At 37.6% G+C, this 9,649-nt stretch overlaps 1 protein-coding gene and 2 pseudogenes across 10 annotated transcripts in view; 1 reads left to right on the forward strand and 2 right to left on the reverse strand.

Annotated features, from left to right (window-relative positions):
* The window catches only part of MYO9A (myosin IXA), a 423,504-nt gene that overhangs the window by 189,666 nt on the left and 224,189 nt on the right, over positions 1-9,649 (forward strand). The window lies entirely within an intron of this gene.
* LOC102251196 lies at positions 2,277-2,641 on the reverse strand (annotated as a pseudogene).
* Positions 8,657-9,649, reverse strand: part of LOC102254263 — a 6,145-nt pseudogene continuing 5,152 nt past the window's right edge.

Genomic DNA, 9,649 nt, shown 5'->3' on the forward strand with positions numbered 1-9,649 from the left:
GACTTACAAGTCCAGGAAGCACAGAGAGTCTCAAATAAGAGGAATACAAAGAGGACCACATCATAATTAAAATGCCAAGGGCAAAAGACAAAGAGAGAATCTTAAAAGCAGCAAGAGAAAAGCAGTTAGTTACATACAAGGGAATGCCCTTATGACTGTCAGGTGATTTCTCAATAGAAACTATGCAGGCCAGAAGGGAGTGGCAAGAAATATTCCAAGTGATGAATAACAAGGACCTACGAGCAAGAATACTCTACCCAGCAAAGCTATAATTTAGAATTGAAGGTCAGATAAAGAGCTTCACAGATAAGAAAAAGCTAAAGGAGTTCATCACCACCAAACCAATATTATATGAAAGGTTGAAGGGTATTCTTTAAGAAGAGAAAGAAGAAGAAAAAGAGAGTGTTCAAAAATATGAACAAAATGGCAACAAATACATAGCTATCAACAATTGAATATAAAAATCAAACTAATAAGAAATCTAATGAACAGAATAAACTGGTGAATAAAATAGGTTCAGAGGCATGGAAATGGAACAGACTGATGATTCTCAGAAGTAAGGGGGGCAGGGGGGATGGGAAGAAATTAAACAAAGGTCTTATATACATATATGCATTACCTATGGACACAGGCAGTAGGTTGGCAAAGGCATGGGGCTAGGTGGAAACCACGTGGAGGGGGGCATTGAGGGGAAAAAAGAGGGACATCTGTAATAATCTTAACAATAAAGAGTTTTTTTTTTAAAAAAGATGGTATTAGTATTACACCCTGGCTGATGTTTCTCAGTGGTTAGAGCGCTGGCCTGCACACTGAAGGGTGGTGGGTTTTAGTCCCAGTCAAGGGCACATACATGGGTTGGCAGGTTTGATCCCTGGCCCTGGTCCAGGCACATGCGGGAGACAACCAATCAATGCGCTCTTTCACAGCAGTCTCTCTCTCTCTCTCTCTCTCTCTCTCTCTCTCTCTCTGTCTTTCTCTCTCTGTGTCTCTTTCTCCTCTCCTCCCACTCTCTCTAAAAGTCAATGGAAAAAATATCCTGAGGTGAGGATTAACAACAAAAAGATAGTATTGTTTGTTATAATAGCAGCTAGCATAATGTAGTGCCTACTATTTCTTAGGCAGGTCCTATTATTTTTATTCTAGTTTTACAGGTGATGCCTAAAGAAAGTATTCAGTCCTTAAGACTCTAGTTCCATAATTTTTGCTTTTAATCAAAAGCTTAGCTGGGATTGGTCTCTTAACAGTCCAGTGTTCTTTAAACTAGCTCATGCCAAGTTAGTATTTTTATCTCTTGCAAATGGGTATATGTGTTGGGAGGGGGGGGCGAAGGATTGCATGTAGTTGATGTGTTCTGTACTTTAAAAAGCAAAGCACCACTTGCTCTGTGGATCATTAAACAGAAGACTGGTGCCGGCTGGTGTGGTTCAGTGGTTGAGCATTGACCTATGAGCCAGCAGGTCACGGTTCGATTCCTGGTCAGGGAACATGCCAGGTTGCAGGCTCGATCCCCAGTGTGGGGCATGCAGGAGGCATCTGATTAACGATTCTCTCTCATCATTGATGTTTCTGTCTTTCTCTCTTCCTTCCTCTCTGCAATCAATGAAAAAGTATATATCTATTTAAAAAGAGAAAACAACCAGAAGATTGGATAAGTTGTTTTTGAAGAAGACATTTATTCTGTTATTGTGAACTGAAATTATTCTTACCTTTTCTAGAAGTCTAGATTAGACATGGGGGAGCCAGAAGAAATGTCTTACCTAAAAACATCTATAAAATAAAACCTTAGAGTTCATGGAAAATGTGTTCATAACTACTTGGGGTGGGTGATTCTCATTGATTTGCTACTATGAATATCATAAGTTTGGGTAATGTGTTGGAACTATGGATCAGAAGGCTTAGATTCTAAGGCATATCTCTATTTTTTTTCAAGTCTCAGTATTCTCTTTTGTAATTTGTGATATAATGTAATTGTGTTTCAATGTTACTTCTGGAAAGTTTAGAAACCTTACACCTATTTGCCATCTCATCTATTTTATTCTTTCTCTCCTCAAGTTTTTCTCTTAAAATGGATTTGCTGGGATTATTTATCAGTGGTACCTGGTATGAGATGGGTACCCAGTGATTATTTGTTAAATTCAATTGAATACAGATCAGTTAAGGAGATACAATTTTTGAAAATGGAGATAAAAATAGTAAAGTATAAAATCTTCTTTGGGAGAAAACATCTTGAAAATCTTGATTACGGAAGTTCACCTTTACATTTTTTTCTTTTGAACTGAACAGAAAACAATCTTTATAATAGACACCTAAATACAATATGGTTTTTAAAATGAAATCATGTGTATATAGTTGTATTCATAAAGATAAGTATACTCATCAAAACTATACAACAATAACAGCAAATCCAAATGCAAACAAAGATATTCTTCTGAATTCCGTTTCATCGAGCATCAAAAACCACCAATCTTTTAGTCCTTCTTGTACATTATTCTGTATCCTCATTCTCTGCATCTGATTGGATCCCTGGATTTTATTTCATTTCTGCGTGACATCCTCCACAGATATATATCATTGGCTGCTGCTTTGGGGTTTGGAATTCCTTCTGCGTGTCCATTGTTAATCCTTAGCACCGACACACTCCTCTCGCCTCACCTTTACATTTTGTTCAAAAGTAGTACATAGGCACACAGGATGTAGTATTGTTGTGTAGGATAGTAAATGCTATAATTAGATATAAGGTAAAGTAGTGATATAAAGAATGAAGTTGATTAGAACTTCCTGAAAGTCTGCAAAGATTTCCCAGGGATGATTCTGGAACATAGTTTTTAATGGAAGGTTGAGTTTACCAGATTGTCAATGGGGAAAATATATTTTAAACAAAAGGTAACAATTTCCTTAAAACTTTGATATAAAATGACATAGCACTTTTGATGAACTGAATCAGTGTAGCTAAAATATAGGGTATAAAATAAAGAATGCAGGCAGGAAGAAAGGTAAGTTTGATGAAATAGCCTAAGGTCAGATAGTTGTGAGTCGTATATCATGAAGAGAAGATTAGAATTTTAGAGAATGAGGAGATATTTGAAATATATTTAGTGGAGGATTTGAATTGGAACTAAGGGAGATGGACTGAAGAGAGGTGAACTAGAAGAAAGGACATCATATATGAGCCATGTATATGAGCCAGTTGAAGTAGTGTGGGTTAGTGAGTGAGTCCTGAATCAGAGTTTTAGTAGAGAAACTGTGGAATAAGAGACAAAACAAAAGAGGTTTCTGTGATTTGAAAATATATTTCAAATCAGTATATGTCATTTATAATAGTGTTCTCTTCTTATTTTCTTTACTTGCTCAGAATTATCCTCCAGGTCATTGATTCATCAATAAATTGAAAAATAATTGTGTCAGGCACTGTGCTAGGCATTGAAGATAGAAAATTTAGAGTTCCAGGGATATTATTTGAGGAGTTCATAATCTGGTGAGTTTTTCTTCTGTCTATCCCACTTCTGGGGATGTCAGACTAGGTAATTTTCACTAAACTTGCCTTGAGGAACACCTGAAAAAAACTGAGCAAATTATATTTGAAAGTATTGGAGTACCTTCAAATAAATAAAATTTTACTGTGCTTAGATCTGTAAGAATGAAATCCAGGGAGATGAGCCCATTATTTATGGACTTTTCTATTCTGGTAAAGGACTGCTGATTCGGAAAGAGTCCAGCTTGAAGTGTGAGATACTGAACAGATTCAAGAGCAAGGAGGAGCCGTGGAGACTCCAATAGTTAAAACAACTTTATGTTTTTAAGTAGACTTATCAAATGATAGGGAAAAAAACATTTTCAGAACTGACATATAAGCAATACAAAATTTGTATCTATATCTATTAAAGAAATTGAATATTTAATAAAAAATCTTTTCATAAAGAACATTGTAAGCCAAGATGGCGTCACTGGTGAATTCTATGAACACAAAAGAAGATTGGTTTTACATAAAGCATTATGTGAAATAGAAAAAAAGGGTCAATTCAATGTATTTTAGGGAGCCAGGACAACTTGATACCCAAATCTTTCAAGGATATTAGAAGTGGAAATTGCCTTTGCCTGTGTGGCTCAGTTTGTTGGAACGTGGTCCTATACACCAAAATGTCACAGGTTTAATTCCTTGTCAGGGCACATACCTAGGTTGCAGGTTCAAGTCCCTGGCAGAGCTGCATGTGAGAGGCAGCCTATCAATGTTTCTCTCTCACATTGATATTTCTCTCTCTCCCTCTCTCTAAAATCAATAAACATATCCTCAGGTGAGGATTTAAAAAAATAAATTTAAGGTTAGTATCGCTCATAAACATAGATTCCAAAACTTTAAACAAAATTAGCAAACTAAATTCAGCAAGATATATAAAAGGGTAATACATCAGAACCAAGTGGAGTTCTTTCCCAGTGTGAGTTAACATCTAGCCATCAATTAATTTAATTCATCTAGTAACAAAATGAAGAAAAAATACCTCATGATGATCTCAATCCTCCTATATAATAAAGAGGTAATATGCAAAGTGACCATCACTCCAACACATAAGATGGCCGGCAGGGGAGGGCAGTTGAGGGTGATCAAGCCAGCAGGGGAGGGCAGTTAGGGATGACCAGGCCAAAGGGATTGGGCCTAAATGGGCAGACATCCCTTGAGGGGTCCCAGATTGGAGAGGGTGCAGGTTGGGCTGAGGGACAACCCCCCTGCCCCCCGTGCACGAATTTTGTGCACCGGGCCTCTAGTGAAGTATAAAAAAGCATTTGATAAAATTATATACGTTAAAAAAAAACACTTAGCAAACTAGGTATAGAAGGGAACTTTCTGATAAAGGGCATTCACAAAAAACTTACAGGTAATATAGTTAATTGAAACAAACTGAATGCTTTCCCCCTAAGATTGAGAACAAGGAAGAATGTTTCCTCAGAGTTTTTATCATAAACACTAGAGGCCTGGTGCACAAATTCATGCACCAGTGGGGTCCTTTGGCCTGGCCTGCGGGATCGGGCTGAAACCGGCTCTCTGAAATCCCCCGAGGGGGCCCGGATTGTGAGAGGGTGCAGGCCAGGCCAAGGGACCCCACTGGTGCACGATCGGGACCGAGGAGAGACACAGGAAGCTGGCCAGCCAGGGAAGGACCGTGGGAGTGCTCCAGGGCGTGTCTGGCCTGTCTTGTTCAGTCCCGATCAGCCAGACCCCAGCAGCAAGCTAACCTACCAGTCGGAGCATCTGCCCCCTGGTGGTCAGTACACGTCATAGTGACTGGTCGACCAGTCAACTGTCTGCCCCCTGGTGGTCAGTGCACATCATAGTGAGCAGTTGAGCAGCCTTAGCATGTCATTAGCATATTACGCTTTGATTGGTTGAATGCCCAACTGGTCAACTGAACACAGCATATTAGGCTTTTATTATATAGGAGGGTAGGCATGTGATGACATCTAATTGAGCAGTGAACATGGAAAAGATTTCATACTTTATTAGTCATCAGGGAAATAAAAATTAAAACCACAATGAGATACCCCTAAGCATTCACCAGAATGACTAAAATGAAAAAGACTGATAATACAAGTATTAGATAAATACTGTGCATGAGAAAGTCCCCTACACTGGTGGTGGGTGCATAAATTGGTACAACTATTTAGAAAGTTTTTTGGCACTATCTGCTGAGGTTATACTGGTGTAGTTTATAAGCCTGTGTTTTCACATTCAGAATGCATATAAATGCACACCGAAGGTTTTGTACAGAAATATTCAAAATAGCATTTTTAATGACCAAAAATTGGGAGTAACTGTAATGTCTATTGATAGTGCAATGGGGGAATAAATTGCATATAAATATTCTACAGCATTGGTTCTCAAAAGTTTTGTTCTTCCCTTAACTTTACTGGTAGCATCAGCATTTCCAAGGAACTTGTTAGAAATGCAACTATTGGACTCCTCCCTATACCTACTTCAGAAATTCTGGGCATGGGTCCCAGCAGTCTGTGTTTTATGTTATATTTTTGTTAATCCTTACCTGAGGATATTTTTTCATTGATTTTTAGAGAGAGTGGAAGGGAGGGGGAGAGTCAGAGAGAGAAAAAAACCCCAGAATGGTTGCCTCCTGCATGTGCCCTGATCAACCTGTGACCCTTCAGTCCTCAGGCCTAAGCTCTATCCACTGAGCCAAACCAACTAGGGCAGCAGTCTGTGTTTTAATAAGCTCTCCATGTGATTCTGTTGTACATTAAAGTTTTTTTTTTAAATTTATTAATTGACTAGGGGCCCAGTGCATGAATTCGTGCACCTTGAAAGGAACTGTGGGCTGCAAGGCTGTGGTGGGCACAAGGGCGGGTCTTGGCCCATCCTCTGTGCTCCTGCCATGACCACAGGGCCCCTTCTGCCAGCAGCTCCGCTCCCGCTGCCGCCGCTCCCATGCACTGACGGCATCGGCCCTGCTCGAAAATTTATTAATTGACTAGGGGCCCAGTGCATGAAGTCGTGCACCTTGAAAGGAACTGTGGGCTGCAAGGCTGTGGTGGGCACAAGGGCGGGTCTTGGCCCATCCTCTGTGCTCCTGCCATGACCACAGGGCCCCTTCTGCCAGCAGCTCCGCTCCCGCTGCCGCCGCTCCCATGCACTGACGGCATCGGCCCTGCTCGCACCTGCTGACAATGCAGAGCAATTTGGGCTAGGGCCAGCAGCAGGTGTGAGTGGGGCTGCAGCTGTCTAACTAATTGAGCTACCTGGCCAGGGCTGTACATTCAAGTTTGAGAATTAATGCTGTGTAGCAGATTTTGGTATACTTTTCCTCTAAAGGACCAGCTAAGTAAGTCTTAGGTTTTTGGGGCTATATGGTCTCAACTTTGCTGTTATATTGAGAAAACAGCCATAGGTAATGTATAAATGAGCAAATGTGTTCAGCAACCTCTGCCCTACAGCAATTAAAATGAATCAATCCTATAGCATGGATGTGTCTCTGAAACATAATGTTGAGTAAAAAAAAAAAGCCAGATAAAAAGAATATGTATGGTATAATTTTACTTACATAATATTTTTAAAGAATATTGTCAGTGGTATCAGAAGTTAGGATAATAGTTAATGGGCAAGATTCTTTGTCTTTGGAAAGAGGGGATGAGATGGGATTTTGGACCACTAGTGCTGTCTATAAAAGTTCATATGTTCATACTACCTTAGTACACTTGTTAATCATCCTATAAAAAAGAATAAATAGGGGAAAAAACTTTGTTAGCACCACTTGTGAAAAAAAAACTTTTAAATACTTTATTTTTGAATTACAGTTGACATGTGTAATACTATATTAATTTCAGGTGTACAACTTAGTAATTGGACATTTAAAAAAATTAATTCATCTTTTATTCTTCTGACAAACAGATAATATGAACAAAGCTATATTGCTCGCTATAGTTAGTTATACACACTCCTTTTTGCTGTATATAAGTTGTAAACATATGGATAAAATTCTTGGCTTAACACATATTTAAGAAATCCAACATACTTTTTGAGTTAGGACAGAGGAAAACTTAAGAAATTTCCATTAGATTGTCATAATACAGCAAAAACTGAATTAGTATATCTGCTTTTAAGTTAATATCTCCCATTTTTTAAAGACTTCCATTTTAGGTTACAGCTAAAATGATTTTTTATGTGAAGTTTAATGAAAGAACAGAAGCTAACAAATGTTGTTCATAACCATAGAGACTATTTAAAAATAATAAAAATAGAAATAAATTCTATAATCAAGAAAATGCCACGTGTCTTGTCAGAAAAAAAAAACCTGCCAATAAGGTATTTTCCAATACCTTAAATATAGATGGAATTTATAATAACTAAGTTTCATGATACGTTGTTTTATTACTTCTGAATGCTTATCTTTTAATTTCAAAGTAATGATTACTTCAAAATAAAGCCAAGGTGTTTAGTATTTTATAATTTCATTATTTTATACATTTCAGACCTCCAAGAAAACTCAGATCACGGATTACAAAACAGTCAGCCTTCAGAATATATTTTGTCTGACAGGCAGAATGGTTGTTAACTTCTTAAAATAGAATACCTTCATGTAGTACTTACTTGCGCTAGTTGATTGACACCCCATTTTTAATATTATAAACCCGATATTTAACTATAAATTTGTTACATTCAGAAAGCAAAAATTCAAATGTTATATACTTCATGCTAAATGTTACTAGTTATTTCTAATTGGGGAAAAATAGATTCAACCAAAAAGGTCTCATTTACATAATACTTCCTTGCATATCAAATTATCAGACCCATTTGTATAGATGAGTACTATTTTCCTAGAAGGAATACTGTTACGTGTAACCTGAAATCTGAGTTAGATAAATCACACCAAAAAGCATTATATACTGATTTTTACTATAAAGTCTTGTCTCCCAAAGAGTAGCTTTTGACTTTATCCATACATGCATTACAAAAATTCTCAAATACTTGATTGAGTTAAGGAAAGATGACCTTAAAAGGCTAACAAAATAACAAATAAAAAAGACTTTCTTTTAATCCTAGAGAATGAAGCAAAAAATGAGAAAGATCTTGTAAGACAAATTTGAAAAGAGGAAGTATTTGAAGTAAATTTGTCCTTGGACCCTTTTACATTGCTACTCCTTCAACTTGTACAAGTTAAAGAATAAGAGAGGTCCCAAACTGTTCCTTAGAGGAAAAACCTGCAAGGAAAGCAAAGCAGCTGAGCAGTGAAGGAGAAAACACAACAAAGATGTAAAAATGTGTAGTTATGAAAATAATCAAGAAATTATGGTATTAATTCCATTCTGAAGTTTAAGAAACAGCAAGTAGTAACATGAATTAGACATTATTAATCTGTTGGATCTTTTCATTTTTAATATTTATTTTTTGTTGGGTCTTTTTACATTACACACAAATAAAAGGCTAATCTGTAATTGTTTAGGTTCAAAGCTGATAGGGAACACCTATTTACCTTTGAATTTGTGTCATCTCTTAAAGTTTAACATCTGATTCCCATCTAAAAAAAAATACACGATTGAAACAAAAAAAAATTCTCAGTCATTAAAACAAGCTTCTTAGCTGCATTTTGATGGGGTCATAAAAAAACTTCACAGCATTAATCCCATCAATACCAAGTTACTGCAGTCAAGTTTATAAGTGTTAATTAAATTTACTATCACCATCCCCACACTTTATTGCAGTGACAAAAAGACTGAGTCATTTCATTTCTTCAAGAAAAATTACAGATATGGTTACTGGAAGCTTTTTAAAAATAATATATTTTAATTGATTTCAGAGAGGAAGGGAGAGGGAGAGAGAGATAGAAACATCAATGATGAGAGAGAATCATTGATCTGCTGCCTCTTGCATGACCCCTACTGGGGATCAAGCCCACAACCTGAGCATGTGCCCTTGACCGGAATCGAACCCGGGACCCTTCAGTCTGCAGGCCAACGTTCTATCCACTGAGCCAAACCAGCTAGGGTGGTTACTGAAAGCTTTTAAAAAAACATTTTAAGATTTATTTCAACAGTGTTCAGGGTCCTATATTAGTAAAAATATAAGCAAACTAGGGGCCGCGAGGCTGCGGTGGGCACAGGGGCAGGTTTCGGCCCATCCTCCGTGTCCCTGCTGGCCCCTTCTGCTGTT

The sequence above is a fragment of the Myotis brandtii genome, unplaced genomic scaffold (genome assembly GCF_000412655.1).
Source record: "Myotis brandtii unplaced genomic scaffold, ASM41265v1 scaffold74, whole genome shotgun sequence".
NCBI classification, from domain to species: domain Eukaryota; kingdom Metazoa; phylum Chordata; class Mammalia; order Chiroptera; family Vespertilionidae; genus Myotis; species Myotis brandtii.